The sequence below is a fragment of the Nycticebus coucang genome, chromosome 2 (genome assembly GCF_027406575.1).
Source record: "Nycticebus coucang isolate mNycCou1 chromosome 2, mNycCou1.pri, whole genome shotgun sequence".
NCBI lineage: Eukaryota > Metazoa > Chordata > Mammalia > Primates > Lorisidae > Nycticebus > Nycticebus coucang.
The window spans coordinates 26245573-26268273 of record NC_069781.1 but is presented as its reverse complement, the minus strand read 5'-3'; the positions used below and the strand labels follow the sequence as shown (position 1 = coordinate 26268273).

Below are 22701 nucleotides of genomic sequence, written 5' to 3'. Positions count from 1 at the left end.
AACAGCCATTCTGGATGAATTTCTTTTGCCAAATAAGAGTTCTATTTTTAAAAAGTTTTAAGGTTTTGTCTGTAGTAAGTACATTTTCCTATGTTTGTATGGCAAAGGTTACAAGCTGCTGGGTTAAGAATGAGTCCTTACAGATATTTTAGTTAGTGTGCATGATGGAATAAGTGTGTGTATACACATATATATAACTCTGTTTCCACTATTTAAATATCAGAATTTCGTATTAAAAAAAAAAAGACTTGTCTTAAAAAATTATAAGGGCTAACAACACTGAGCCTATGCTTCTGTGGAGCACTCTGCTGGTCCTGGGTAGCATCTTCCACCTTTCAATGGGGAATCTACTGTCCTAATTTGCTAATTTCTCTTGTGTATATAACCTGGCATTCCCCCTGTGAAATTTGATGTGATCACCCACCATTTGGAGAATACAAACACTAAAATCTAAAGAGACCCCATGGACAGCAAGTAAAATTCAGGAAGAGATTATAAAACTGTTATATACAGTAAGTTTTCTGTTGTGAAATTAGACCTCAGAGGAATGGAATATACGGGTATTGATGGATTATTCCTCATAAGCTTCATTGTTGGAGTCCAAATAATAATTTCTAACTAAAGAAGGAACTAAAGTCCCTGAATGAGTTAGGTTTGGGTTTCAGCTCATAAGGTTTTGGGGGAATCCGACTGACTCTACAGAAGTAAGTTCCTAAAGTTGAAATTTGAGGCAACTCCTACAAAAAGAGAACTGAACCAGAAGACTCTTGGCTTATGGAGTGAAGAGATCCTTAATGCTGCTCTGAGACTCAGGACTTGGTGTCTGGGTTTGAAATGCTACCTCTGGGTAAGGTTTCAGGTTTCTTCACAGTGCCTCCCTACCCCGAATCCTGCAGTTTGTACACAGCAGTGTGATAATTTGGTCTGCATAGTTACTGCTAAGTGGACCGACCACACACAGTCTAGAAGTGTGGTGCATGAGACTCGTTTATGCTGGTTTACAGTTTTTTCCTAAAAGATTGGTTATTAGAAAGAAATATGTAAAACTCTTCTCTTGAGAAGGGGCTCATTCTAAAATGGTTACTAGTTAGGTACCCCAACATTTATCAAAGGGTGTTTATCCCACAATCAGTTGGGAATCTGGAGTATAAAGTTTTTTTTTTTTAAAACAACTTTATGTAGGTGTATTATACATGTATTATACATATAAACCATCAAGTGTACAATTCAGTGAATTTACTAAAATTCACTGAATTTGCACATCTACCACCATAATCCGTTTTTAAGAATATCACCCCGCATGAGCCCTCATGCCCATTTACAGTTAATCCTCCTTCCTACCACTAATCCCGGGTAATCACTAATTAATCTGCTTTTTATCTCAATAGAGTTACCACCTCTGGATGTTTTATGGAATCATATATGTTCTTTGGTGTCTCGTCTCGTCTTTTTTCTTTGACATATTTCAAGTTCATCTATATTGCAAAGTATTCATACTTTATTTTTTTTTTATTGTCGGGGATTCATTGAGGGTACAAGATGTGTCACCATACTTTATTTTTTATTTTAAATAGTCTATTCCATTGTATGGATACTTTGTCCATTCAGTAGAAGAAAGTTTGGATTTTTTCCATTTGTTGGCTGTTAGAGTTAATACTTCTTTGAATATTTGTATGCAAACATTTGTATGTTCTCACCTTCAGTGTGCAAGTCTTTTGTGTATGCAGGTGTTTTCATTTCTCTTGGGTAGTTGGCCTGTGAGTGGAATTGCTGGATCATTTGGTAAATTTTTACTTGGCTTTTTTAGGACACTGCCAAATTGTTTTCCAAAGTGACTACATCATTTTACATTCTAACTGGCAGTGTGTGAGCATTCTTGTTTCTCCGAAACCTTGCTAACTATTGTTACTGTTTGATTTTTTAAAATTATAGCTACCCTGGCTCCACACCTGTAGCTCAGTGGGATTGGCGGGTTCAAACCCGGCCCAGGCCTTGCCAAGCAACAATGACAGCTACAAAAACAACAACAAAAAATAGCTGGGCGTTGTGGTGGGCGCCTGTAGTCCCAGCTACTTGGGAGGCTGAGGCAAGAGAATCGCTTCAGCCCAAGAGTTTGAGGTTGCTGTGAGCTGTGACGGCACAGCACTCTACCAAGGGCAAGATAGTGAGACTCTGTCTCCAAAAAAATAATAATAATAAATTACAGCTATCCTAATGATCGAAATGTTTATTTCTGTGTGGTTTTAATTTGCATTTCCTTGGTGACTAATTATATTGAAGCTTTATTCTTTTGCCATTCATATATCTTCGTTAGTGAAATGTTTATTCAAATTTTGGCTGTTTAGAATTTTAGTGGTTATTGAATTACAGGCCTTTATATTCTGGATATAAGTCCTTTATCCATTATGAACTAAATTCCATGTACTAGGTAGGTATAGGTACTGCAGACCCTGTTGCACAATATTTTTCAAAAGCTTGATTTTAATAAATGAGTGTGTAGAATTGCACGAGGGGTGTTCAGGTGTGACCTCCTCACCCAAATTCTTAAATTCATTTTTGGATTAAGCCACATCAAAAGGTTTTAACTTATTTAGACTCCTTATAGAATTGCACTTATTAAGTTATATTGAGCATTTTGCTAGTTGTCCACTGTTGATGGGCGTTAAAATCGACCCTATGACTTATTTACTTAGAAATGAAGGCCTTGGCTCAGCACCCATAGCACAATGGTTAAAGTGCCAGCCACATACAACTGCGACAAAAGATAGCTGGGAGTTCTTATGGGTGCCTGTAATCCCAGCTACTTGGGAGGCTGAGACAAGAGAATCGCTTAAACCCAAGAGTTTGAGATTGCTGTGAGCTGTGATGCCATAGCACTCTATTGAGGGCGACGTAGTGAGACTGTCTCAATAAATAAATAAATACACTGGCATTTATTGAACTCATTATTAGTGAGGTATGAACTTGTATCTCTTTCATTTAATCTTTGTAATATTTAAGTTGGTACTCTTTCCTGCAGTGCATAACTAGGCATTTTCATTTAATGTTCTATGTTCATAGTTTTCAAGAGCTATTTCACATTTTTCTAGATTCAATATTACAGACATTTATTAACACTTAGGGCACTTTAAGAGATGAAGAAATGAGTAATCCATGTTGTCTACCCTATACAAACCCAGGTGTGTGCAAAACAGGTGTGTTTTGTAGGGGGGGGAGATTTGACGTCATACAATCTTTTTTTTTTTTTTTTTTGTAGAGACAGAGTCTCACTTTATGACCCTCGGTAGAGTGCCGTGGCGTCACACAGCTCACAGCAACCTCCAACTCCTGGGCTTAGGCGATTCTCCTGCCTCAGCCTCCCAAGTAGCTGGGACTACAGGCGCCCGCCACAACGCTCAGCTATTTTTTTGTTCCAGTTTGGCCAGGGCTGGGTTTGAACCCGCCACCCTCGGTATATGGGGCCGGCGCCCTGCTCACTGATCCACAGGCGCCGCCCACGTCATACAGTCTTGATTGCAGCTAACTCCACCAAGAAGAATGAACTGTGATGAGTGCTAAAAAGAAGGTATAAACAAAGCATAGGGAAAGGATTCTGACTAGGAGTCATTTGCAGTACTTAGGGCCAGAGATCAGAACCCCTGTCATAAAGACCTCTGCATACTTTTCCAGCTCTATTGAGTGGTCTGTGCTTTATTATCAGTGCAGTGAAGAGCCTTTGGAAGTCCTTTGTGTGTGTGAGTATAGGAACAATCTTAACTATTTCTGTTACTTTGTTTTCCCCTCAGAATATTTCCTCTAGTATAGAACTGCTTGATCAAAGGAGAGAAATATTTTAAGAGTCTTAAAACACAGGTTTCTTTCCATAAAGTGTAGCACATTTTTGAGTTTTTTCTTTTGTGAAGGTTGGAGTTTTCAGATTTCTCTCTTCGTAGAGTGGTTCTGTTAACCTGAAAACTTTTCTAAACCTATCTCTTCTAAACTTACAGTTTGATCTTCTAAACTTTTATAGCCCTTTTGTAATGTGAGACCATGCAGAGCATTGCTTTCTAAATCAAGTGCAAATAATATATATGTTCCCTTGTTTTTTCTGCTTTGAAGAATCTTCTTCATTTTTCTTTTTGTTCTGTAAATAACCTCTCTTTAGTTCTTTGAGCACCTTTAAGGCAGTTTTAAAGTCTGTCTAGCAAGTCTGATGTCTGAACTTCCTCACATACATTTTTTATTGATTTATTTTGTTCCTTTGAGTGGTCCATGCTTTCCTGTTTCTTTGTATGTATTGTGATTGCTTTTGTTGAAAACTGAACATTTGAGTCTTCTAACATGGCAGTTCTGGAAATCAAATTTTCCATTTTTATTTTATGTTTATGCTTTTTTTTTTTTTTTTTTTTTTAATTTTTTTGGTAGAGACAGAGTCTCACGTTATTGCCCTAGGTAGAGTGCCCTGGTGTCACACAGCTCACTGCAACCTCTAGTTCCTGGGCTTAGGCAATTCCCTTACCTCAGCCTCCTGAATAGCTGGGACTACAGGGTCCTGCCACAAAGCCCGCTATGTTTTTGTTGCAGTTCGGCTGGGGCCAGGATTGAACCTACCACCCTCAGTATATGGGGCCAGCACATTACTCACTGAGCCACAGGCCCCGCCCTTATGCATTTATTTTTTCTTTTTATGTATTTATTTTTTATTGTTGTAGCTGTCTCTGTGCTGAGGATCATCCTGTGTTAAAGGCTTCTCAGCTCTTTCTGGAGTCCATGTCTTTCCCTGGCCAGGGTCAGTGGCTTTCTAAGTTCTCTGTATACAGTTCTGAATGTCCAAGAAAATACATATTATCCCTTTAAATCCTTAGTAGAAGCCAGTTTAACCTGTAGGGCTTTGGAAAATGGCAGTTTGCTTGTCTGCTTATCCTCCATGATCAGAATGATAACCTGAAATCAGAATCCAGAGCCCTGATATTAGGTGGAAATGGTCTTTATTGTGCACCTGGGCTCCAGCAAGCTGAACCGGAAATAGGAATTCTATCCCCACAGCTTCTTGCCATGGAGCTGCTGGGTGGGAGATGGTTGCTCCTTTGCAGAGGCTGAAATCTGCCAATATTAACTGCAGTTTACCAGTCAAGATTTCCCCTGGAAGCTCCAGGTGTTCAAGTAACTGATACATCCCAAAAAAGTCAGTTTGGACACTTGCTGCCAATATAATTGTTTTCTAGATGGAAAAGTGGAATTCTTCACCATGTCTTTGAATCTTATCCTACTTTCTGTAAGATTCCTTCAACTTTGTTTTCTGTCTTTATTATCAAATGGTTTGAATGTTTTCTTTTTTTCCAAATACATTTTCTGATTCTCTGATTATTCTTTCTTTGTAATCTTTTTTTTTTCTTGTAGAGACAGAGTCTCACTTTATGGCCCTTGGTAGAGTGCCGTGGCCTCACCCAGCTCACAGCAGCCTCCAACTCCTGGGCTTAAGCGATTCTCTTGCCTCAGCCTCCCGAGTAGGTGGGACTACAGGTGCCCGCCACAACGCCCAGATATTTTTTGGTTGCAGTTCAGCCGGGGCCGGGTTTGAACCCACCACCCTCGGTATATGGGGCTGGCACCCTACCAGCTGAGCCACAGGCACTGCCCTTTTGTAATCTTTTTTTGTTTTGTGGAGAAATACTTTTTTTCTGAGGATGCTAATCATAATAGTATCTTTCAGTGTTATTCTGTTCCCTGCATTATCTCTTCTTCCTTTGAATTGTTTTTACCTGTTTTCTCTCTCTTTCCATTGGAGGATTTCCTTTGGTGATCTTTTGACTACTTATTCATATTTAAGAGCAGGGCTATAGGCTCAGCGCCTGTAGGTCAAGTGGCTAGAGCACCAGCAACATACACCAGAGCTGGCGGGTTCAAATCCAGCCTGGACCCGCCAGATAACAATGACAACTACTACCAAAAAAGCTGGGCGTCGTGGTGGGCGCCTGTGGTCCCAGCTACTTGGGAGGCTGAGGCAAGAGAATCGCTTAAGCCCAAGAGTGTCAGGTTGCTGTGAGCTGTAACGCCACAGCACTCTACCCAGGGCAGCAGCTTGAGACTCTTGTCTCAATAAAAAAAAAAAAAAATAGGGCTATAAAAAGCTGGTTAGAAGGTGTTTTAGTTCTGCCAGCACCATCCAATAGGAATATAATGTAACCATATATGTAACTTAAGGTTTTCTGTTAGCCACAAAACTCGGTTAAATTATTTTGTTTTACCTGGTATACCCGTAGTCTTTAACCATATAATCATTGTAAATAATTATTGATGAGACATTTGATATTTTTTGTGTGATCTCCAAACCCCAGTTTGTGATCTATAGTTGTAGCATATCTTGATCTGTACCCTAAATTTTCATTTGTAGTACTTGATTCATATAAAAACTTAGAGTTGACAAGGAGATTCATATAGCTCTTTCAAACATACTGTGTTCTTCCAATTATACTTAGTTTTCCAATAACTGAAACAAACCTCAAAAGTTTCTTTGGATATTTACATTCGCATTGACAGTGCTGTTCATCTCCTTTTTTTAATAGAAGAATTGATTACATCTTGAAGCAAACATGTATCAGTTTCAAAACTACATCTAAGTAAATTCAGTAACTCTTTTGTCAGTTCAGTTTTATTACCATTAAATTTGATGACGTATTGGTTGTATAAATGGAAACAAAACTAACTGTCACTATTCACAAACCATTCTTTGGATTTTCTTTTTTTTTTGCAGCCTGTTTATGCAGTTGTTAATGATTACATTTTAATTCTTTTGCATATTGGCTCACTTGAAAAATGTGTAAAGTCATTTTGGTTTGTTTGTACTAAGAAATTTTTCAACTGTAAATAAATTCTTTCACCTGCTTAGCTAGGTCACAAATTTTTCTCATTTTAGGAGCTTCAAATTTAGCTTGTTCATATGCACTGTGCTATTAGGGAAAACACAGGAATCACAGTACCACTTTTTGTCTTTGATTATTGAATACTTGGCCAGCTTTCCTTTTGGTTCAAAGAAATCTTAAATTGTATTTTCTAATACAGTAAATCTTTATAAAACTCTTTTGTAAGTTGTGCAAGTAACATTGCTAAAGAACACAACATCATTAGACATATTACCTTTTCTTTATTCCATAAACTGACAAGGACTATTCTATAGCATTTGTACATATGTATTGAAGAATTTTACCATCTGTATCCATGACTCTTGAAGCCTGCTTCAGAAAATATAAATATTTTCAATATGTATCACACAATGGAATAAAGCAATGAGGAAAAAGTTATTCTCTTGCTTTAAAATTCCAATACATCTGGGTTTTGATTTAACATAGCTATAGTTCCAATCCTTGTGATAGAAACTAATTTTTCTGGTTGTGGCTGAAAAATCTTTCTTTTTTTTTTTTTTAAACGTATTTTTTTTTATTTTTTTTTGTCTGGTTGTAGTTCAGCTGGGGCCGTGTTTGAACCCGCCACCCTCGGTATATGGGGCTGGCACCTTACCGACTGAGCCACAGGCGCCGCCCCTGAAAAATCTTTGACAGATGGAAAATTGTCAAAAATATCTGTCATGTATTTGACTTTTCAGGCCATGAATTGACATTACTTTGCAAATTTGGATGTTCTTTGAGAAAGAATATACCCAGAATTTTCCTTGGGTATGTCATAGCATTCAATTCATCTAAAACTAAAGAAAAATACTTGCAGTTTCATTTCTTACTGTTTTCAGTTTTTCTTTTGGAGACAGGGTCTCGCTGTGTCATCCAGGCTCGAGTACAGTGGTGTCATCATAGCTCACTGCAGCTTCAAACTCCTGGGCTCAGGTGATCCTCCTGTCTCAGCCTCTGAAGTAGCTGGGACTACAGGCACATGCCACCACACCCAGCTCCTTTTTCTATTTCTGAGATGGGGGTCTCACACTTGCTCAGGCTGGTCTTGATTAGTTCTGGCCTCAACCAGTCCTCCCGCCTCAGCCTCTCAAAGGGCTAGGATTATAGGCAGGAGCCACCACACCCAGCCTAATACTTGAAATTTTTCAAATTTTGAATCACTTGATCTTTGATATTATTAGTAATACCTATGTTCTATAAGCAAAATGTATTGTGTTCATGTATATTCTATGTGCAAAATTATTTAATGGTTTTTAATTGAAAATCTGAATTTTTGTGGATGTCTTTTAAGTCATTGCTCCTTAAACTTCTAACTGACAATAACTAAAATGATAATTTCTTTTTATTTTCTCTCCATCTAAGATTCTTTTTTGTGGGTGCATGTGCAAGATTCAATCTGTTTTATACCTGGCCAAGTTTACAAACTCAGACTCCGTTAAAAGTTGCTTAGATTGTTTTCTTTGGAAATTTAATTCTCATGTCATGAGGCATTTTGTGGATTCTTTTTTGATTTAAACTAAGCTATTGCTGAAGAGTTCCAAAAGACTCACATATTGCCTACTGTATATCTAACAGCTTTGAATATAGCAAACAGGTTTTTCAGTTGCTCTGCTGCAGTCTGTTGGTATTGCCTTTCATCATGGAAAATGCGCTGCACTCTTGCCAGTTTCTTCACAGTACCGGCTGTAGTAGTAGCTTCTGTAATTGCTTGAATTCTGCCTTAGTACTATGCCTTTGCTTAAAATTTAAGTATTTTGTCCTATTTTTTAATGTAGAAAATGATTATTAAAATAGTATCTCAACTTATGAATCTGACTTATCTGGGTATCACTGTAACTGCTGTCTGCATAGGTAACTCTCACTTGTGCTGTCTGCATAAACCAAGTAAATGCACAGTGATACATCTGCATAGAAAAACTTCATCTGAACTCAGTCTTGATTCTGACTGGATTAGCAATGTGTTTATGTATAACAGTAGAAATAATGCACGTTCCTTTACAAGTGTTAACAATACAGTAATATTCTATGTAATGCAGTGGTTAAAGTGATTTGTAGTTCTATCAAAACAAAGTTAAAAAATAAAGTTGTATCTACTGGAAAAACACTTGATTCTGCTTCAGTTTTTGTTTGTTATTTTTTTGTAGAGACAGAGTCTCACTTTATGGCCCTTGGTAGAGTGCCGTTGCCTCACACAGCTCACAGCAACCTCCAACTCCTGGGCTTAAGCGATTCTCTTGCCTCAGCCTCCCGAGTAGCTGGGACTACAGGCGCCCGCTACAACGCCCAGCTATTTTTTTGTTGCAGTTTGGCCAGGGCCGGGCTCGAACCCACCACCCTCGGCATATGGGGCCGGCGCCCTACTGACTGAGCCACAGGCACCGCCCTCTGCTTCAGTTTTTAAGACTGAAATGTGCATGTCCGTTTCTCAGTGCCCTCAAATCGCTGCCGTAGCAGGCAGCACAGAGCTAACAGGCAATGCTGTAGCCACAGAACCCAACAAATGAGAATTGCGTAACTCGGGGGTTATTTCCTGAGCAGCTTTCCACCACTTTGAAGCCATGCCATTTGTAGCATATGACAACAATATCCCAAAGGCAGGAGTGTGGAGCATTGTACAATGTTTAAGCACTACCTTGGAAGCAGCATTAGAGCTGTGGATCCAAACTGGGTGCCAAGTTATTACAGGGCAATGTAGAGAACTCACAGGCGGGTCCCAGGATATTTTAAAGTTTTAAAGGTAATACAGCTGTAACTATTGGACACAGCACAAACTATTATTTTGTTTGGAATTGATCCTTTAGTAAATGGAACTGGTAGGTATTTCTTTTGGCCTAGGGGCACTGTGGAAAATGATTGTGGTGGTGTTGAGGATACTAACCAGGAACAGTTTTGAGAAGCTCTTAGAAATCACTCTTCTTGGGCGGCGCCTGTGGCTCAACCGGTAGGGCGCCGGTCCCATATGCCGGAGGTGGCAGGTTCAAGCCCAGCTCCGGCCAAAAAAAAAAAAAAAAAGAAATCACTCTTCTCTCTCATGGTGGTGAGCAAATAGATTGTTTCTACTATAGTCTGTCCTTTTGATCACCACACCCTTTCATTCTCACACGTGAAGCATACAGACTCCCTTCTTACCTGCAGGGATATGTTCCAAGACCCCCAGGGGATGCGTGCCACTTCAGATGGTACCAAGTCCTATATGCACTATGTTTTCTCCATCTGATAATGGAGATGGCTTCGAAGTGACAAATAGGTGGATAGCATAAATGGTGGATGAAGGGATGATCCAAGTTGTGGGTGAGACAGAATGGGGACCACGGGATTTCTTCACACTAATTGGGACAATGCACAATATAAAATTTATGCATTTCAGGAATTTTCCATTACTGTTTTTTAAGCAAAGTTGACTGCTGGTAATTTGAAACCACAGATACTAGGGGTCTGCTGTACTTTCTCTCACTAAGGGAGACAGCTAATCTGGTCGATGTTTCTGACTATAATCCAGGGTCTTTGAGTTGGAAGCTTAGAGTGTCACCTAGATTTTGTCTTTGGGACCCTAAATGTCAGTGCCTGTTAATCTTTGTTAGAGTAGTGTGATTTCTTCAGAAGGATCTACAGTTTCTCCAGAGAAGGATCTCCTAATTGGCAGGGGGGATGTAAGCATGCTTCCCATTATTCAAAGAGTGTTGCTGGCCAGGTCCAAGTCCATTCTGCCTGATGCAGTGAACCAGTCACTGTGACGAGTTTTTCAAAAGAGAAAAGATTTAATCTGAAGGCTATTGGGGAAGGAGAATAGTTCTCAAATCTGCTTCCCCAAAGATAAGGCTTAGGGATATTTATAGGTTAGGGAAGTTGGGTGGTCTAAAGCATGAGAGAAAGGCAATTGGCAGTGGGAGAAAAAGGAAGTAACAGGTTTATTATGCACGAGTATAGTAGGGGTTCTTGGCCTTTCGTAGAATATGTACGGAAAATGGCATTAGCATGGTCTGAGGGTGGTGTTTTAGGCCCTCTGCTGAGATAAAAGGCCATCTCTCGGACGTTTGAGCTGGCCTACGTGAAGGGTGGATCTGAACTAGTTTGAACTGGACATGAGTTGGCCCGAGTTCCTGAGAAACAGCTAAAGTGACCATCACCATGGTGATTTATGAATATTGCCTATAAAGTAGCCAGTGAAAGTTAAGTTTCAGCACTTAGTTCGCCTTCAACTTCATGGAAAAAAAGGAGAAAAAAAAAGCAAGTGACCCAGAGCAAGCAGGGCAGGAAGACCTGATGAAATTAACCCCTTGATTTCAGGAGTAGGCAGAAGGCAGCTACATGTAGGGACAGGGAATGGAGTTCATCCCCTTTTATTCAGACTTCCAACTTCATCTCCAGTTTTTAGTCTCATATCTCATTTCTACCCTCCTCCAGGCCCACAATAGCGAAGTTACAGTGTTGTAAGAAGACGAGGCCCAGTGGAGAGAAAGAGCACCCAAACACGGTGTTTAAAAAAGGAAATGTTTGTTTCAGCTGACGGAGCAATGGCCCAGAAGAATCGAAAATGGCCGTGCTCCCCTCCTGGCTCAGTCTAATCCTTTTTATCCCTAATCAAAAAGTTATGGCTGGCCCACAGGTACTTTTCTCATTGGTCAGTTTGAATCAAACTGGAGAAGCAGGCTCCACCTTTTACAGAACTATAGGCTGTCACAGAAGGGGAACCAAGTATCAGCCTCTAGGTCCCAGGAATTTTACAAATTCCAAAGAGCTGAGTCACCACGGGGAGGACGTCACAGGTGTATCCTTGGGGTCTCCTTGAGAAGACCTGTGTTCTCTTAGACCTTACTTTTTACCAGTATCCTCTCATTCTCCCCTTTAGAGACTCCATATATATTTTAATTTGGGTCTCACTGTCAGCTTGCTCCTGCAGGAGCCCGTATTAATTTGCAAGATTAGCTCCAGGGGTTACACTAACCCTATGGAGCAATCTATCTCCATTACTCTTTTTTGAGCGTACTATTTATTTTGCTGCAGTCCTCACTGTCTCAGGTGCCTTCTATCATACATTTTCACTGTTCACATTCCACTTCACGTCACTTTTCTACAAAACCTAAGACGCAGAGGTATTTCTGATCTGTCCTATAGTTTATTTTATTTATTTTTTTTCTAAGACAGAGCCTCAAGCTGTCACCTTGGGTAGAGTGCTGTGGCATCACGGCCTACAGCAACCTCCAACTCCTGGGCTCAAGTGATTCTCCTGCCTCCACCTCCCAAGTAGCTGGGACTACAGGCGCCTGCCACAACACCCGGCTATTTTGGGGTTGCAGCCATCGTTGTTTGGCAGGCCTGGGCTGGATTCGAACCTGCCAGCTCAGGTGTATGTGCCTGGTGCTTTAGCCCCTTGAGCCACAGGCGCTGAGCCAGTCCTGTAGTTTCTTTCCCAGCTCCTTCCACTGCAGCACCTTCGAATGGCACCGCAGGCATTAAACTTCAGAGTCACCCGACTGGGCTTTTCTATTTCCCTGGTCTGGACCAGCGTTCAGATTTCTCCTGAGTTCCTCTACCAAGGCCTTCATTCTACTGTTTTGGAGGCTCCCTGGGGTTGTAATATACATATGGGTTTTGATCTTTCTCTGTGTCACATATTGAGTTTTGTATCAGATTATAAATGCAGATTCCCTTGTGGGTGCCTTCTCATTCATAAAAGCTATGAAAGAGTCACCTTTTATCCTATCTTAGTGGTGTGGGTGCACAGATCACATTCTTCTTCCCCGTTTCCCAAAGTCCAATTAAGACAAGTCCTGTGAGGAATTTTCCTCAGGCTTCAGCATTGATCAGCCAGTTCCCAGTATGTGGCTGGAGCACAGCATGTTGACCACCCCGAAAGTTACCTTGCAGGGACAAAGTCAAGTTTGGGTCCGTGGTAAGAGAACGAAACCATTTAGCAGTCACTGACAAATATCTACAAATTCTGGATTTCAAGGCTAAGGTTCACACAAGGAGAACATTTTACAGTCTTAGTACAGTTCTTAAGATAATACGTAGTTTTACGAGTCCAGAACTGATCCAAAGTTCTGGGCAATTCAAGTGAATATTCAGGTTCAAATTTCTCCTGAGGTATCTATATAGACATGGCAGATAGTGTTTAATACTGCACAAATTTTTACAGTGTAACCAACAGGTGACCGTTGTTGAGCATTAAGGCTTTAAAGCAAATATAACTACTGTATGTAATTCTATGTTCTCTGGCCAGTTTCTTAGTCCTGTTTAACAGATCAGTTTAGTTAAATAGCTATGTCTCATTTTATGAGCTGGCATTGCAGACCAGCCTGTAATCTAATACAGGTGGGCTATAGTTTTTTTCCCTTTTGGACCATTTTTTCTGTCTCTTAAGTTCTCTTGTCAATAAAAAGAAATTATAGCAGAACTAATTTAATTGCGAAAATAAACTGTACTTAAAGTATATTGGGTCTGATTATTTGCATAAAGTGCAGCAAGAACAATTATTAGCCATCTAGGCTTTTCTTCCTTTTAAAATTGGCTTTGTTGGAACCCTGTATAAGGAACCTCAGGTTAGATTTGAAAACCTTCCACAAGCTCAGGTTTCCTCTATATGAATTGGGTAAATTCCTCTTCTCTTAAGGTCCCAAAGCAAATTGTAATTCCCAGACCCATCAGAAAGTGACATTCTTTATTCAGCGCAGATCTGAAAATGTTATTGATGAGGTATCTAGCCAGTCTTTCCAATGGGCTTTTTTTCTTGGCCTTATAAAGTAAACCTTAATTCCTTAATGCAATCTGGCCACCTCTGAAAATGCTGTTCCAGTCAAAGTCTTGGTAAAATAAGCAGTGTCTTTCATCATGTTCTATAGAACAAAACAGATTCTTACTGAACTTATGCAAATAACTGTATTGTCAGAAATTAAGAAATGGTTTTCAAATTCTAGAGAAATCAAGGAGAGAGAAAACAATGTTTTAAATTTTGTTCATAAGTACATACATTGCAGAAAGCTACAAATAGATCAAAAGACAGAACATGTTTTTCTTGACTTCTGGGAAACAGAACACAGAAAGAATCGCCAATGTTTTGATCAAAAAGCCATAACTAATCAGCTTAGTTCTATGTAACAGATACCTGTTCTATTTGAAGTTAGGTTAGCATTTTTTTTTTTTTTTTTTGAGACAGAGTCTTAAGCCATTGCCCTGGGTAGAGTGCTGTGGTGTCACAGCTCACAGCAACCTCCAACTCTTGGGCTCAAGTGATTGTCTTGCCTCAGTTTTTCTATTTTTTTTTTAGTAGAAATGGGTTTTTACTTTTTGCTCATGAGCTCAAGCAATCCACCTGCCTTGGCCTCCCAGAGTGCTAGGATTACAGGGATGAGCCACCTCATCTGGCCAGGAACCAGCATTTTTTGTTTTGGGGTTTTTTTGAGACAGTCTCACTATGTCATCCTCGGTAGAGTGCCATGGTGTCATAGCTCACAGCAACCTCAAACTCTTGGGCTCAAGCCATTCTCTTGCCTCAGACTCCCAAGTAGCTGGGACTACAGGTGCCTGCCACAACTCATGGCTATATTTAGAGATGGGGTCTCGGTCTCGCTCTTGCTCAGGCTGGTCTCAAACTCATGAGCTCAGGCATTCCACTCATCTCAGCCTCCCAACTACTGGGGTTACAGGCGTGAACCACCATGTCTGGCCTGATATGTTAGCTTTCTAATTAAAGTCCTGGAAGTTTGCTTTTGGCCCCATGGTATTTAATCTCCAAAATCATCAGCAATTTGAATTTGCATGAACTTGCCAGCCTTTTCTACTACTTCCTTGAAGGACAAACTTTGGACTTAGCCAGTTACAAAAACACTTTCTGAGATGAATTAAAATTATTTCTGACAACATACACTAAGACAGACTGATATTTTATAATACTGGAACATTATGTATATAAACATAATCCAGCCTGGCATGATTGCTCATGCCTGTAATCCCAGTACTCTGGGAGACTGATATGGCTGGGTTGCCTGAGCTCACAGGTTCAAGACCAGCCCATCTCTAAAAATAGCTACCTGGGAGGCTGAGGCAAGAGAAGCACTTGAACCCAAGAGTTTGAGGTTGCTGTGAGCTATGACACCATGGCACTCTTACCAAGGGCAACAAAGTGAGACTCTGACTAAAATAATAATAATAATAATAATCCTCAGAAAATTAACCCCCATTTCATTTTGACAATATTTACTATACATTTTTAACATACCAAATAATCCTAATATGTCTTTCTTAGACTTTCAGTCATCTTAATATTTCAAAAAGACCAAATTTAGAGTTTTGATTTTGGAAGGTTTGTCAAATAGCAAAGACTTAAAACATTTGTTCAAACAGGATTACAAGCCAAAAGATTCTAAAGGCAACACATAGTCAACTGGATCACATGCAAATTCCTTCACAAATTTCCTTTTCTGAGCTTATTCAACCTGCACAATTTACAGATATTTTAAGCCTTCTGGTTTGTCCTGCCTTTCATTTTATTAAATAACCATTCAGTTTCAGGACAAAATTTACCACACAAGATCCTTTCTTACACAATGCCATTTTCCTGTCTAATTTTTCTTACTCTCAAAAAACCACTTTTCACAGGATCACAGTTTACTATGAAGTTAATTATTCACTTGGCTAAACTGATAATTAGAAGGTTTTTTTTTTTTTTTTTGGTAGAGACAGAGTCTCACTGTACCGCCCTCGGGTAGAGTGCCGTGGCATCACATGGCTCACAGCAACCTCCAACTCTTGGGCTTACGCGATTCTCCTGCCTCAGCCTCCCAAGCAGCTGGGACCACAGGCGCCCGCCACAACACCCAGCTATTTTTTTGTTGCAGTTTGTCCAGGGCTGGGTTTGAACCCACCACCCTCAGCATATGGGGCTGGCACCCTACTCACTGAGCCACAGGCGCCGCTGATAATTAGAAGGTTTAAAAGGCAGGCGGCGCCTGTGGCTCAGTCGGTAAGGCGCCGGCCCCATATACCGAGGGTGGCGGGTTCAAACCCGGCCCTGGCCAAACTGCAACCAAAAAATAGCCGGGCGTTGTGGCGGGCGCCTGTAGTCCCAGCTGCTCGGGAGGCTGAGGCAAGAGAATCACTTGGGCCCAGGAGTTGGAGGTTGCCGTGAGCTGTGTGAGGCCACGGCACTCTACCGAGGGCCATGGAGTGAGACTCTGTCTCTACAAAAAAAAAAAAAAAGAAGGTTTAAAAGGCAAGAATCTTATTCTTTGAAAAAGACTCAGTTTTCCAAATGATCTAAACAACCAAATTATTACATTTTACAAATGAGAGACATTTCACAGAATATAACATGACTTTACGATTTCAAGTTACCAAAAAATGTTCTGAAACCACAACATAGGAATCATTTCTGATGTCTTTTCATTGTCCTTATAAGTCTCACATGGCCATGTGGCATCAAAGATGGCTACAAAGGACAGGACCTGTGTCCTTAATTCCTTTACCAAGACAGAAAGCAGGAAACCAGAACATCCAGTTTCAGAATAGCCAGGGAGCAAAGTTGGAGCAGGAAAGAAGAGGCCATGTAGGCTAGACTGTGCCTTGTACCTGCTGACCTAAGTATAGGGAACATGCCCTTAGGCCTCACTGTAGCTACCTCTCTAGACCTCAGAATTCAGAGGCTTAAAATCAAGAACATAAGCCCACGGTCAAATCTAGAAAATTTAGAAATATTATAGAGGTGGTGATTTTATAATCCTTGAACATTTGAACTTTAATAACAAGTTAAAAACTGGGCAGCGCCTGTGGTTCAAGGATTAGGGTGCCGGTCCCATATGCCGGAGGTGGCAGGTTCAAACCTAGCCCCGGCCAAAAACCACAAAAAAAAAAAACAAAAAAAACAAGTTAAAAACTAATTTTATCCCAAAAGATACCACAATCTCCTCAACAACAAGGCATTTGAGTCATTCCTGCTCACACAAAGTTCTCACTCTCCCTGGAGACATAGTTACCACATGGTTTCCTGTAAACCCTTTCTTAAAACGCTTCGGCATAGTTCCCAACAGGGTGGGCTTCCCCATGTGTTTCCCATTTCCTTCCCTGAGACAAACTACAAATAGATGGGGCAAAAATGGGGCCATCGCATAATCGTTTCACCCTGTGAAGGAGGGAGCGGGAGCCTGCCTATTGTTATCTGTCTCAGTCAGTCTCCAAGCACTCACATGTACACAATTCCAACCTTTTTCTAATGTATTTCCTCCTGGGCAGCCTCAGTTTCCCACTCGAACTGCCACTTAGCCATACAAGGTGGCAACCTGCGTTCAGAACCAGCACTCCCCTTGGCCTTTGAGGGGAAGATGGAACTCCACTCCTGGTGTTTGTCTCAGTCACACCAACACTCTTTCATGTCTCCCACTCTGCCTGCCTGCAGGTGATGTAGCACTCAAGGGTTGATCAGACCCTTCTTCCACTCAAATATAGTGGGCCTGGACCAGTCCTACCTCGCCTCAGACATCTCGGAGTGTAGGTGTCAGTTCCTGCTTGCCAGTTCCTATTGGTGTTTGACTCCTCGAAGACCCGCTGAGGAGTCTTCCCAGTTGAGGCCAACACACAGGGATGCAAAACCCATCCCTGGCATGCTCGGTGGTTCAAACCACCCAGGCTGATCAGTGTTCTCCTCCCCTGTGGGTGTCCAGAGGGTTGGCAGCAACAATCAGGTGCGTCTGAGCTTGTTCTCTACTTGAACGGTCACTTCCTTGTCTACTTGAATGGTCACTTCCTTGTCAGAAATGTTGCAGGAAGATGAGGCCAAATGGAGAAAATGAACACCCAAATACTGTGTTTAAAAGAGGAAGGGCTTTATTTCAGCTGGCAGAGCGATGGCACAGAAGAATTCAAAACAGCTGTGCTCCCTGACTGGCTCAGTCTTCTCCTTTTTATCCTTAGTCAAAAAGTTCCCATCCTGGTGGTGCCCATAGCTCAGTGGGTAGGGTGTTTGCCACATACACCAAGACTCCCAGGTTCAAACCTGGCCTGGGCCAGCTAAAACCACAATGACAACTGCAACAAAAAAATAGCTGGGCATTGTGGCAGGCGCCTGTAGTCCCAGCTACTTGGGAGGCTGAGGCAAGAGAATTGCTTAAGCCTAAGAGTTGGAGGTTGCTGTGAGCTGTGACTCCACAGCACTCTACCAAGGGCAACGTAGTGAAACTCTGTCTCAAAAACAAAAAAAAAACTTCCTGTCCATGGGTACCTTTATCATTGGTCAGTTTGAATCAAGCTGGGGAAACGGGCTCCAGCTTTTACAGAACCACGGCTTTTACAGAAGTGGAAGCAAGTGTTAGTTTCCAGGTCCCAGGAAGTTAACTTTCCACAAATTCCTAAGAGCTGAGTCACCATGGGGAGGACCTCACAGGTGTATCCTTGGGCTCTCCTTGAGGAGACTTCTGTTCTCTTAGACCTTACTTTTTCTGGGTATCCTCTCTCACTGAGATTACAGGTATGAGTCACCAAGCCCAGCAACAGCTCTTTTTAGCTCAAGCAGAGAACTGAGGTCACAGGGAACTACTGTCCCCAAAATTGGGGAGACAGTTGGATACAGAGAATCACAACTTACTGGACTAGATGCCCAACAGCAAAAACCCATGGGAGTCAGGACCAGAGAGGAAAACTTAAACCAAATGTAGAATTGCTGGCAGTTCAGCATGGACAAGTTTGAGAGTTTTTTTTTTTTTTTTTTTTTGGTAGAGACAGAGTCTCACTTGATCACCCTCAGTGGAGTGCTATGGCTTCACACAGCTCACAGCAAACTCCAACTCCTGGGCTTAGGTGATTCTCTTGCCTCAGCCTCCCGAGTAGCTGGGACTACAGGCGCCCGCCACAACACCCAGCTATTTTTTGTTGTTGCAGTTTGACCGGGGCAGGGCTTAAACCTGCCACCCTCAGTATATGGGGCCAGCGCACTACCCACTGAGCCACAGGCACCACCCAAGAAGTTTGAGAGTTAAGAAGATGAGGAGTAGCCCACTTTTAGCGGGTGCCACCTCCCTGAATATTGGTGGAAACTGTAGAAAAATACCTTTATGCTTTTGACAGGAGGAATGGGAAAAGAAGACATTTTGAAAACTCCTAGGGCATTTTTGTTTCTTTGTTTTTTTGTTTTTGAAACAGAGCCTCACTCTGTGCCATGGGTGTCATGCTGTGCCGTCATAGTTCACAGCAACCTCAACTCCAAATCTCAAGAGATCCTCTTGCCTCAGTCTCCTGAGTAGCTGGGACTACAGGCAAACCACCACAATGGCTGGCTATTTTTTGGTCGCAGTTGTCATTGTTGCTTAACAGGCCTGGGCTGGGTTCGAACCTGCCACCCTAGGTGTATGTGGCCAGCATCCTGCTGACTGAGCTAGGAGCACCACCCTTGTTTTTTACTTTTTAAATTTTTATTTATTTATTTTTTTGAGATGAGAGTCTCACTGTGTCATCCTCAGTTGAGTGCCATGGCATAGCTCACAGCAACCTCAAACTCTTGGGCTTAAGCAATCCTCTTGCCTCAGCCTCCAGAGTAGCCGAGACTACAGGTGCCTGACACAATACCTGGTATTTTTCCTTATAGATGGGGTATCAGACTTGCTTAGTCTCAAACTCCTTAGCTCAGGCAGTCTGCCTGCTCTGGCCTCCCAGAGTTCTAGGATTGCAGGCATGAGCCACAGTGCCTGCAGATGCACATCTGGGTACTTAAGGGAAGAGTCATAGCTTGATGTATTTGCACTGCTAGAAATAATGATTTAATCATTTAATAATGATTTAACCAGTATTGAATTGTTTGTTGTAAGTAGGTTAGGAATTGAATTAACAAAATGATTGTAGATGATGGACAAAAGGGAACAGAGACAGGAGAGAAGTGGATCAGAGAAACCCAAAGTCTGGTGCAAAGTGCATTGCCTGGAAGCCTGGCCCTTTCAGAGGAGGAGGCTATCTTGCTGGAACTTCACCCCTCCCCCAGTGCAACTCAGCTGCGAGGTCACTGAGCAGGCAAGGTTTGCGGGGCTGCCCTCTCAGGTGGAGTGAGTGCTTTTGGGGAGTTAGGGAATGCAGAAAGTCTAAGCCTCATTAAAGAGACAAAGAATCTCAGGACACAGTAAGGAGAAAATTATCTCCATTCTTCTGTCACCTGGGTATGGTCAGAAGCATCAGTCCATCTGAGCACAAGGCTACTTTTTTTTTTTTTTAGACAGAGTCTCACTTTGTCACCCTCGATAGAGTGCTGTGGTGTCACAGCTCACAGCAACCTCAAACTCTTGGGCTTAAGCGATTCTCTTGCCTCAGTCTCCCAAGTTTCTGGGGCTATAGGCACCTGCCACACACCCAGCTATCTTTTGATTATAGTTGTCATTGTTGTTTGGCAGGCCCAGGCTGGATTTGAACCCACCAGCTCTGAAGTATGTGGCTGGTGCCCTAGCTGCTGAGCTACAGGTACTGAGCCAACACAAGGCTTCTTTGTGTGTGTGTGTGTGTGTGTGTGTGTGTGTGTGTGTGTGGTTTTTGGTTGGGGCTGGGTTTGAACCCGCCACCTCTGGCATATGGGACCGGCACCCTACTCCTTGAGCCACAGGTGCTGCCCAAGGCTTCTTGATTGTTAGTTGCCAGTCCTGTAATTTGGGTGCATGGCCTAATTGGGGTCTGCTTTGACATCCTGCTCCTGGACTGTGTTCCCTGTCCCATGCTCTATTTGCGTTAAGGTCATAAATAACTTAGAGCAATAATAGTAAAAGGTAAATCAGTCTAATTAACATAGTTAGTTAAAGAAATAGTTTGGTTAGAAAATGCAAGCCCAGCAAGAACCATCATGTAATGGTTAGCCTTCCCCATTAAATTGGAGATTAAAAGAATGGTGTATGCAATAAAAATGGAGCTAGCCTGGAGCAAGGGGCTGTTCCACGGTCCTCACGTTTAAAGGTGGACAAACTCCCGACCCAGCTGCTCTTTATAAAACTTTCTCTTCGTGTCTCGACTTTTCATTTTTCCCTCATCTTCTCATCTCTGCCAGCCACTGAGAAGGAACTCACAGCATAGTTTGGGGATGGTCCCCAATAGGTGCCCAGCCTTCCATTCTTATTTTTTTTTTTTTGTAGAGACAGAGTCTCACTGTACCGCCCTCTGGTAGAGTGCCGTGGCGTCACACGGCTCACAGCAACCTCTAACTCTTGGGCTTATGCGATTCTCTTGCCTCAGCCTCCCAAGCAGCTGGGACTACAGGCGCCTGCCACAACGCCCGGCTATTTTTTTTGTTGTTGTTGCAGTTTGGCAGGGGTGGGTTTGAACCTGCCACCCTCGGCATATGGAGCTGGCGCCCTACTCACTGAGCCACAGGCGCCGCCCCCATTCTTGTTTTTTAAATAAAAGTTTGCCCTCAAGAAAAACTATTTCCCAGAGCCAAATCAACCTAGGAGAAGGGAAATACCCAATTGCAGCCTTCTGTAGCCTTCCTGTACTGCATAAAGGGATGAGTGGGGAGGACTGGGAAGCCCTTGTGAAGGTCATAGCTCAGGGACATGGGACCACTTAGACTGAGACCTAATCTTCTTCTTCTTCTTTTTTTTTTTTTTTTTGCCGTTTTGGCCAGGGCTGGGTTTGAACCAGCCACCTCTGGCATATGGGGCCAGTGCCCTACTCCTTTGAGCCACAGGCGCTGCCAGAGACCTAATCTTTGAGAGCTTCCTCTCCCCACACCTTAAACCTCATTGTGGGGCTTCTGTTTAGCAGGGGGAGACAAAACTGAGCACACCAGAGGATACTTTAGCCAAGAAGACTCCAGGTACAGCAAACAGTGATCACTGTGCTCCATCAGGTGCCATATAGGTCTCATTAGTGATCGTGGTAAATCAATATTGACCACGCGATTAAGGTTATATCTTCTAAGCTTCTTCACTCGAACTTCTTCTGTACCCTTGGTAATTAAAAAGTATTCTGTTGTGAAGTACATTGTATTCCATTCCTTATCAAGCTTTTAATTTATCCAGTTATTTCTTTCTTTTTTTTTTGTAGAGACAGAGTCTCACTTTATGGCCCTCGGTAGAGTGCCGTGGCCTCACACAGCTCACAGCAACCTCCAACTCCTGGGCTTAAGCGATTCTCTTGCCTCAGCCTCCCGAGTAGCTGGGACTACAGGCGCCCGCCCCAACGCCCGGCTATTTTTTGGTTGCAGTTTGGCCGGGCCGGGGCCGGGTTTGAACCCGCCACCCTCGGTATATGGGGCCGGCGCCTTACTGACTGAGCCACAGGCACCGCCCATTATCCAGTTATTTCTTTATCTCAGTATGGACTCATGGTTTCCCTTTTTTATTTAATAGGTTACAATCTATTCTTACTAATACTGTTCCTACTGGGAGCTCAGATTTTCCATTTGTCTGATGGGAGCCTCTTCAGGCTAGCTTCTGTATTCTTTTGACCTGACCTCTTCATTCTTTGCATACGTCCTTGCTTCCTGGTGCAATATAGTCCAGGCCGGGTGTCTATAGTCTCAACTCAGACAGCAGTGCTAAGCTACATTGCCACACAGAGGCTTTGCGCAGGCTTTGACCTCTGTGCCAGGCTACCCCTTGCACAAGCACCTTTCACCACGGTTGGGATAGAGGCAGCGCCCTCCCAGGCAGGTCCTGCTCTCCCTGCTTGAGATCTCATCCTCATGTCCAGCTCTTCGTGTGGACACCCCTGTTTTTCTGCCTGGCTCTCCCACTTTGTGCCGGCTGCCCCTGTGCATTTATCATTCCCTCCTTACTGTGCTTGGACCCTTGACTTCTTGTACCAAGCAGCACCCCTATTCCAAAGCCCTCCTCCCCTTCCTGGGACTCTGACACCT

General features: G+C 42.4%; 1 protein-coding gene across 1 annotated transcript in view; it reads left to right on the top strand.

Annotated features, from left to right (window-relative positions):
- ZNF483 (zinc finger protein 483) overlaps window positions 1-22701 on the top strand; it is a 47662-nt gene that overhangs the window by 21006 nt on the left and 3955 nt on the right. The gene's annotated exons all lie outside the window — the stretch shown is intronic.